Below are 11,064 nucleotides of genomic sequence, written 5' to 3'. Positions count from 1 at the left end.
ATGTTAGTTGAAGGAGTGAAGAGAGAAGTTTGTATGCACAAACAGAGCATTCACAGTGGCTTAGATCTTATGAAGTGAAAGTACACTAAAAAATTAGTTAAAGAAGAATAAAGGATAAGGAAAATGATACAACAAAGAGACATCTAATTGAGAGGGATCAAGAAGACATTGTTTAGAGGTGATTTGTTATCAAGCAATCAAGTGTTGATTACAGGATCAAAGTCGAGACATTCGAACAGGTGATTTTAGTTAAAATATCTTAATAGAGTAGTCATAATAGGTTATATGAAATCCTTTAATAGGGTACTTACTTAATTGTGAGTTAAAGTCCTTTAACAAGGCACACTTCTAATAGGGTGTTGAAATCCTCTAACAAGGTGAGACCTAACATTCTTTGTAAGCCTTTAACAAGGTGAGACCTAACATTCTTTGTAAGCCTTTAACAAGGTATACCTTTCATAGGGTAGATCATGTTTCATGGTCAAAACATTGTAACCTTCATTGGATACACTTTATTACTATACTAGTAAAGATTTGTGGGTGTCATCCCCACCCTAGTTTTACCTTCTCACTTGGAGGGTTTTTGGGTAATCATATTTGGTGTCATATGTGTATGATTGCTTATGTGTTTACATGATTTAGGTGCATATGATTTACATATTAGTTTTAGTTTACTCATTAAATGTATGAGTTGGATGTGTGGTGAAATTTTTATGGGTGTAATTTTAAACTACTAATTCATCCACCCCGCCCTCTTAGAAGTTTACCTTTCCTATTGTATTTCCAATAGTTGTTATTAGAGCCTTGTTCTCTAAAAGAGAAGCTTTGCATCTTTAAGGAAAGATATTGAATGGAAGTCTACAAGTTGGGAAAGACTATTGAGAATCAGGGAGTTAAAATATAACTCATTCTACATCAACTGAATGAAGCAAGAGAAGAAATAAAGAAATTCTTGAAGAGAAGGAAGGAAATTGATGTTGTAGAGAATGACACACAATACAAAGAAATAGACACTACTAATCTATTTGTAGAAGGAGGCTCCATTGAATTTGATGCAATAGTTGAAGATCTAATGGAAAAGAATAGAGTCCAAGCTGAGGAAATTAGAAATCACAATTTAGAGCAAGAATCACATGTTATACTGCTATGCAAGGTGACTAAACAAATGAAGAAAGCCATGGAAGACAAAGCCATGATTGAAGAGGACAAAATAATTTTGGACAATAGACTAGAAAAGAAGTAATCAAAATTAACCAATATTACCAACATGTAATTAGATTCTCTAAGTCAAATGATGAATGCCAACTATTAATTGAATATCAAGGACATCGAGATAATACATTAAAACTATACAATGAACAATTGTAGAGTGAACTAAAGAGAGAAAAGGAATTTGCTAAAAGTTTCAACAAGCCAAATGAATCCATAAAGTACTTTGAGCAACTATTGGGATCCCCTAGATCCAATAATGATACATATAGACTAGGATACACAAGCATTAAAGAAGGAGAGCCATCCAAAAGTGCAAAAGAAAGGAACAAAAATGGTAAGAACTCCAAACCTACTTGTCATAATTGTGGTAAGAAAGGACATAATGCTAATGTGTGCAAGAGCAGGACTAGAAGACTATAAATTAGAATTTCAAGCCTAAGAACATAGTTCACTACCATAAGTTCAACAAGTAAGGTCATTAGGCACATGAATGCAGAACCAAGACCATGCATAAGAAAATATTTGAAAGGTATTGCTACTTCTCTTAGAAGTATGGACATAGGGCTTTTGAATGAAGATCCAAACCCATGTGGTCATAAAATAGGCAAGTAAAGATAAGGAACAATGGCAACTCTTACAACTGGCATTATAATACAAGATATAGTTGTCATTATTATCAAGAATATGGACATATTCCTGAGAATTGTATTAGGGAACACTTCAGAGGGAACTACCAAAGGTGGTTAAGTCAAACCACATGTTTCAACTATTTGAAGATTGGTCAAATCAGTAGGTACTATGCAACGAGGTCAAAGGCACCAAGTTGTGAATTTGATATAGGTAAAAGCAAGCAAGATGTTGAACACATCAAAAATGAGATGATCAAGAAATTGAAGAGAAAAGATGATTGTAGCACATCAAACAAAGAAGGGATAACTTCACCCAATGGGTCAAGTGATCATATCTCATCAATCTAGGCAATCAAGACATATGTGGCACCAATATTTAAAGGTTATATTTTACATCAGCTCAAAAATGACTTAGCATTGAAAAAATTATATTACCATGAATAAAGATGCAAAATGTTATTAGAAATTCAAGATAAATCTTTCAAAAAAATTTCATTTTTTTGTTGAGCATGAAATATTTCCAATGTGTGCCAAGTGGAATGCTAGAAGATGCTAAGCTTACATACTAACCAGTTGATGCCAAGCTCATAGTGGTTACCAAACTATTGAAATGTTGATGGAGTTTGAGTGGGCCTGAATTTAGTTAATGTCAAGCTTACAGCTATGTAAGAACTCAACATTTATTGCAAGGTTTTGAAAGGGCATTTGATCAATTTTAGCTCATTTGTGATTATTTCAAATTTGAGAAAGAGAAAGAAAAGCATAAGGAAATCTGGAAATCTATTCCAAGTAGTTGTAAAAGATTTTAGCAGCCATTCTTCACCATTTTGTCAGATCACATAAGGTATTTATCAAGAGTTGAGCTGCACAATTTAAATTTCATAAACCATAGTTTTACATTAAGGCATCTAGTTCAAAGAGTGTAAAAGGGAAGGAAGTTTTGAATTTTTAGTTAATAAGTAATGAGGTCAAGAAACCTATTTTCAAGGCTATTACTAATGTTTCATATGACCAAGACCCTTTTGGTGCATTCTCAATGATTCCACTGAATGTGATAATGGTACAAGATGTAAGAAAATGCTATAACTATAAGATACAAAGCATTGGTGATATGGAGATTAGGGAATCATATAATAAACTCTATGCTAATGGTATTTTGAAGGAAGAATTCAAAATTGTTTAGAGAAAGGGATTAACACACGCCCTAGATTTTTTGAATGTATTCAAGATAGAGTGGATAAGGATAGTGCTTAGCCAAATTCATGGAAATTTAATATGGTTGGAAAATGGACCTATCAAAATTATTAGGAGAATAATTCATAGGGTTACTAGTTACCCAACCCTAGATCAGCCCAATAAACTGAGAAGTAATTCCAAAGAAGTGATTAAGAAGAACATTGGAGCTGTCTAGAACAAGAGAGGCATGACAATTGATAAAATTATTGATCCACTAGTAAAATTTTCTATAAGGGTGATTTCACACAAGTTTTACCAATGTAGTAGATTAAATAGTGTGCCCTGTATAGCTATGGATGTGGGATACAAAATTGTAAAGAAAGATCACACATATGATCTAGCAGAGCTACAATTACAATAATTGATGGAGAACCTTGGAGCAATCAAAAAGTTAAAAGATGCACAATTCAAATTTTTTTCCATATTGATTTGTATATTCTTTTATGTGCAAAACACATTTCCCTCATTTGGTATAGTAGGATGGAAAACCAATAGATCAGTAGTAGTACAAATTGGTGAGTATATTGAGCAATTAGGAGAGAATTTTGAATCTTTGATGACAAGTTATTTTGAAGACTTCAAGAAATCAATGAAGGAAAGATTGAGAATACTAGTATGCTTAGTTGAGAAACACTATAATGATGTAAGTTTTCTTGTGGATGATGATTATATATTTGTACAAACTTCTACATAAAGGGTAAGATGGTTGAGACCCTTAGGTTCTAAAATTAATGTGGATGAAGCCTTAGCAACTATAATAGCTTTAGTTGCATAAAAGGTAGATAAAATTGCAAACGTATTTGGAAATTATGAGATGGTAAAATCAAAGATTAACATGGAATTCAAGACTGCCTCTTCCATGAAGAAAAAGGAGAAGATAGTGAATAAATTGAGAGCTAAATTTGGAGACGGTGCCAAAGAAGAAGAAGAAGAAGATGATGATGATGATGATGATGATGAAGAAATACAAGCCCAAGCACCATTTCATTAACTCAGGGTATGGGAGAAGACCAAGAATAGGAAGAGACTAAACATGCCAAGGAAAAAGAAGTCGAGGAAGGATAAGACTCAACTAGTGACGAAAGCTAAGAAGATAGACAAGCTGAGTCAGCCCAAGCCCACTGCACCTACCATGAGAGCCAACACACATGCAACTACACAAAAGGGCAAGGAAAAGACAAAACAAATAGAACAAGGAGGTCAAGATTAGAAGAGACAAAGAAGGAAGTATGTGGCACAAGAAAATTTTGATGAAGAGAAAACAAAGTTAGATGACAATAGCCAGTTTAAGGTGGTGACTCATAATCCTTTTTCACATCTTGAAATTTTATGTGAAAATATTAGAAATAGTGTAGAACTATCAGGATTTGGTCATTTTGATTTTGATAATTCGTGTAAAGTAGAGAAAAATCAAGTGGAGGAGGCCATATATGCCATGATGGAAAAATTCAAGACAACTTCACTAGAACTTGCCAACTCAATGCCAAGAAGTCAATACGATAGAGTTGAGTAGAAATGGCACTATTGTCTAAACTTGAAGAAAAAAATTAGTGAAATATATTTAGCCCAAGTGATGCCCGAACCAACTAAGGTACAAATTGCTAAGGTTGTGACAAAGTATGCAGTTAAGTTTGTACCAAAATACAGAGGCTTCAAAAATTTGCAAAACAATATTGAGGATGTTGTCAAGAAGACCACTCAAATGTGGAAACTTACTTATAGGTTGACAATAGTAAAGGAATGAGAAGAAGAACCCATCAAAGTAAAGGATGATGAAGAAGATGATAAAAAATTTGATGCTATTGGAGGAGGAATAGAAAAGCAAGAAGATGACAAGGCAACAACTAAGGAAGAGCAGTAAGAAGAACAAAGTGTGCAACACAAGGGTAAAAGTACAAAGTTGTGTCACCTTTTAGGCTAACTTCTCAAAATGACTAAATTTGAGTATTTCTATCTAAAAATCAATTTTATCCAAACATATGATATAGATAAATTCATGCTAGCTAAGTTATATATGGTCTCACACTTTTCTAATTGGTAATTTCTATTAAATAAATGTTTTATACTAGTTTATATCCAATTAATGAAGAAATACTATTATTTCAAGAAATTGGCTTTTCAATAACTCTTAATATTTCTTATAATATTTTTTTAATAAGAAATATGCACCACTTTATAGAGCTCAAAGTCAAGAGTATTCTCATATAGAGTTTATAGTATTTTAATTAGATATAGTATATTGTAATTAAAAAATTCTACAAGCACATATTTGAACACTTTAAAAGTTGTCGATTTTGAGAAACAGAAAAATATTAAATCATATAAAAAATAAATTAAAATTATATAATGTTCTAGAGGAGAGAGTCCTCTTTTAGAATGTATAATTTTTCTCCTGGTTAGAATAGATTTGTTTTGAAAATGTGGTGGGAGATGAAAACTATCAATTTAAGGTGAGTTGAAATTTGAGTCATTATAAAAGAGAAAATATAGTTCTAAAGCTAATTTTTATTTTTGATTTTTCTAGTTATATATGTTATCTATAACATAGTCTGAGATCAAGGGGAAATAAGTTTATTTTCAGATAGTTTTGTGGTGGGAACTAGACCCTTAATTTTTAGTGTTTTTCAACAACTAAAAAATTATCTATGAAAATTAGTAAAATATATCAATTCTTATTCCAAATAATTATTAAAAATTATAATCCTAAAATTCATCCATTTCTACACATTTCATTAGTTTACTTCATCTTCAAATTCAAATTAATAATACCAATTTTATGTCACTGAAAGTGAACAGTTATACTTTTGTTAGCCTTTTCCTTTAAAAAAGGGTGACATAGGTTTGTGCTTTTACCCACAAACAATTGTTGAGTATTAGTCCTCCACATATCACAAGTGAGACTACTAATTTAGTAGATGTCGAGGATTTTTATGATCTATTATCTCAGAACATCAATCCCCTAATTAAAGATGATTTGAAGAAGATATTTGATCAGTCTACACTATAGACCAAACTTTATAATAATACTATTTTTTGTCAGTGTGGATGAGTTAAAAAAGTTAGTGACTGATGTTGCAAGCAAAAAGTTGAATCCACAAGAACCACCTTTTATCATCCTTCTAGTCACTAATGTACAACTTTTGGTCCAAATGCCAGAAGATAATCTAATAAGGTTGATACAATTGCCAAGATTGATATAGTAGAAAAAGCCACAATTGAAGCACAAGTTGCTATTATAGAAATAGGTTAGATAAACTTATCTACACCTACAACACAAGGCGAAGGTGCAAGTTTAACCATTGTAGCAATATAGGGTAAGCGTGAAGAGAGTGAGATGACACCATAACTAAAGGAGCAAACTTTCATCTAAGCCCTAGTAACCTTTCTAGTATTTGGCACTCCATCAAGCCATACTCTTTAGAAGTTGAGCACATATGCTACACCATTGCAGATCTTAGTGTCTAGCCTGAGTACATCAAAGGAATAAGTAATTCAATATGGAGATGTGATCCTAGATAAAGAGATATTTTTTCCTAAGTATGATTATGATACTATGACTAAAGAAAAAATGGGCATATTACAGCAAGCCCTAGCAAGGAAAAAGCACAAAGAAATGCTTAGAAGGGAGCATACGAAAAAGTAGGCCCTACAAGATATCAAAGACTTATTTTTAGATGCATTTAGTTTGCCAACTCTATATGAGACCAAGACACTAATGTAAAAATTGATAGATATAGTGGACAAGGTCAGTAATGAAGACCTAGATACTAATGCAAAATTGTTAGAATGGTCAAAAAAGAAGTTCCATAACAAAGTGAATGAGAAAATATTAGGTGATATAAAACTAACACTAGTAGAATTAGCAACTAAGTTTGAGCATGTGAAGAAAGTACTTGAGAACATATTCTTGTTGTACACCAAATTATGCAATCCATCACTCTTCACCCAAGAGACCAGAAATCACATTTTGATTCTGGAGAGCCAAATTTCTACATCAAGTGCAAAACTATTAGTAAATCAAGCTTAGAGTGAGAAGCATTTGAAGAAATTACTTCAAATATAGAGTTAGTTAGCTATATTTATAGTAGATGAGGCTAACATAAGGGCCAGCCTAACTAGCATCCAAGCAACCCTCACCACCCATATGGAAATTTTGCACAAGGAGCTAGGCTATGCTAAAACCTTAATGAAGAAAGACCCTAATCTTTCAACCTTAGATAGTCTAGTTCACCTTGCTACTAAGCTCTCAATCCAACTCAATTCATTGGATGTAGCATGTGAAAATTGGGATAAAGCTCTTAAGATGATATTGGATGGATGTCCATAAATCTTTTATGGACAAACACACAATAAGTGCATAGCCCATTGACATTAGTGTCAAAAGGGGGAGACATATTTTTGGGGAAGAAATAGAGCAAAGGGGGAGAATGAAATAAGAGAATGGGGGAGATATGAATTTTGATATTGCTTTTGGGAGTAATAGAGAATAAGACCAAGGTGGAGAATAACAAATAGTGGGAGAATAAGAGAATACAATAAAGTATCAGATGAAAGAACAACACATTAAAGTCAAAGTGTATCAGTAGAGACACATTTACTCAATAGAAGCACAAAATTTTGGATACAAAATAGACATATCAACACGAGGGGAGTTATCAAGTTTTGAGGTATCTAAGTGATTACAAAATTTTGAAATTTTGAAGTTTTTTATATAAGGCAAGTCAATATATGTTATGCTCAAGAGATCAAGGATGATACTTTATATTCAAGTATTTTTGACATTCATATAAAAGGGGGAGATTGTTGATCTCATATTGGTTTTGACAAGAGAGTTTGAACACACTTAAGCTATTTACTTAGTTTATGCCGAACTAGTAGTACATGCCAAGCACAACATATATATTTAGACCATGTTGAGTCATAGTGAGTGCTGAGCCACTCATATGCTGAGTCCCTCAAGTGCCAAGTAGATAGTATATGTCAAGTGAAGTAGGAGCTGAGTAAAATATGGATGCCAAGAAACATAGGTGCTAAGCTATAACAAAAAAATTAGTGTATGCCAAGCATTAGAGATTACAGATGCAGAGTGACATAGTTTTGATAAAAAATTTGGTAAAGGAACAAACAATTATGAAAACTATTTTTGAGTCGACTTAATATTGAATTTCAATATTTTGGAGATAAGGAGGAATCTTAAGTAGGATTCCCTATGTAATTACATGCAGCCAATCAAAAAATGGGAAGGAATAAGTGGAGAAATAGATAAATCTCAATTGTAGATTCATACCTTACCCTATGTCACTAAGTCTTCTTAACGAGGATGAAACCCTAAACTCTCTATGTGCATGAATATTGGTTGAAGGAGTGATCATGGTGGCTTAGAATTTATGTAGTGAAAATACATTGTAGAATTAGTTAGATGAAAGAAAATGAAAGAGAAAAGGATACAACAAAGAGACATTGTTTAGACATGATCTGTTACCATGCAAGCAAGTTCTAACCATAGGATCAAAGCTGAAACATTCTAATAGGAAATTTTAGTCAAAATCTCTTAATAGAGTAGTCCTAATAGGCTATATGAAATATTTTAATAGGATGATTACTTAATTGTGAGTTAAAGTCCTTTAAGAAGGCACACTTCTAATAGGGTGTTGAAATCCTCTAACAAGGTGAGACCTAACAGTCTTTGTAAGCCTTTAACAGGTAGACCTTTCATAGGGTAGATCATGTTTCATGGTCAAAACATTGTAACCTTTATTAGATACACTTTATTATTGTAGTACTGAAGATTTTTGGGTGTCATCCCCATCCTCACTTGGAGGGTTTTTAGGTAATCATATCTGGTGTCATATGTGTATGATCTCTTATGTGGTTACATGTTTTAGATTTATATAGTTTACATGTTATTTCAATTTACTCATTGAATGCATGAGATGGATGTGTGGTGGAAGTTTTATGGGTCTAAGTTTAAATTACTAATTAACCCCGCCCCCCTCCCCCACCCTCTCAAAAGTTTACCTTTCCTATTGTATTTCCAACACACATTTGTGAATTGCTGACATTATCAAATAAGTCTTGACAACATACATGATATGGCATCAAAGATGGAGTAACAAGATGAATGCACCCATACAATACCTATGTACAACAAATAAAATTAAAAATATGTATAATTTCACACATGTGGTCTACATATCAACATAAACTATAAATATAATTTTAATTTTAATGAACTAAAAATATAAGATTTACTTGTGTAAATGTTGACATCTAATAATAGGAAGACTAACTAGCATCGATTATTTCCACCAATATATCTATATTTTATTAGGAATATTCTAGCCCCACCTCTACATCTATGCCAACATCTCTCATGAATGACACACATCCTAATAATAATGAGCCAATTGGACTAACCAAATGAGATGACATAGAAGTAGAATTGTTACATATCAACAAGTCCATCCATCATGTGTTTGACAAGATGAGCTCAACATCATTAAGGCCCACATCTTAATTTTGAGTATGCTCTACACCATTTGAATGGTCTATAGTATGTGTATATCCCTTTACAAGAAAAGGGAAGTTAGTAGGTGTATCATGATGTGCACTACAAACATGTACACCACCTGAGAAATGATAAGAATGTGGTTGAGGATGTACCCTAATACTACTGATACAAACTCAAACATTTGATATGGGTATGCAAAGATGGGTTGTTATAAATCTAACATATGCTTAGCCATACCAGTCATAGTATCTCATCCCAACACTCTAGTGATACCCTCCAATCTAGCTAGTGAAGGGATTCCTACTATAATGTACAAGTCTCATGAAGATTGATTACAAGATGATGATATAGAATGCCAATGAAACATCAAATATTGACCAACCTCATCCTTGACATAGATCAAATAGATGCAAAATTTTCTTCAACTCCTTGATTTACCCATTGCATCTGTGTGTGACGCATAGCCTCATCACCCAAAGGACCTAATATAGGGGAAGTAATAGGCACCCTCTATCTAAAAATTACCCTGTGTCTCTATGGCTAATGATTTAATTGCCTATCAACTAGTCTACTATACCCTTATCCTAAATTGCTTGGTAAATTAGTGGAGTTCACCATCATGCATAAATAACCTTGGCATAAAGATATGGTATTAAAAAGAGTTGAATCTCACTGTTATTTGGATAATGATCATGAGTAGCTAGAAAGATTGGGTATATCAATGCATCCATATATAGATCTATTCACTTAAAGAGTTAATACACCTTTACAAAACATTAGTGGAAGGTTATAAGGACAAAAATACCTCTTTAGGGTAATTCCATGTACCTCCTATAGAGAAAGTCCCAAAGAGACCCCTCATCTCTTACTCTCAAGTAATGTTTATATGATATGTGTGCCATATAGAGTAGCACCATGAATCTAATATCAAATATAGGTAAAACTATGCAAAATAATCTAGTATGTTCTATTGCACATGCTAGAGCATGTACCACTAGTTAAGGATTCCAGAAGTCTTTGAATCTTTTTATTAGTATGATCAAATAGCTAATTAGGTGGAATATGTTGCTCTTGGGGGGGATAGACTACTACTCAGAGGATAGGTGGTTTCTCAATGGGGTTTACTATTACTGGGGGTATATGTTGTTGCTCGAGGAAGTTAGGAGATGGATAATCCACCATGTGTCAAGCTCTATAGTATGTGTATATATGTAAACTTGAAATTTATTAAAATGAAATTTAAGAAACCTAAAATTTATTAAAATTATATTTAAGAAAATAGAAATCCTAAACATGAAATGAACACACATGCATCAAATTTTTTTAAAACATGAAATGATCATACAAATGTTTCGAATTTACTTTTAAAAATATAAGTCTTAAAACATAGATAGCATACACATGTATCAAAAAAAAAATTAAAAATTAAATGAGCATTAATCTATAAGTCCTAAACATGAAATGAACATATACATG

Source organism: Cupressus sempervirens, chromosome 8 (assembly GCF_028749045.1).
Source record: "Cupressus sempervirens isolate cs-2001-9-10 chromosome 8, ASM2874904v1, whole genome shotgun sequence".
In the NCBI taxonomy this organism is placed as follows: Eukaryota; Viridiplantae; Streptophyta; class Pinopsida; order Cupressales; family Cupressaceae; genus Cupressus; species Cupressus sempervirens.
Note: the sequence above shows the minus strand (reverse complement) of the source record.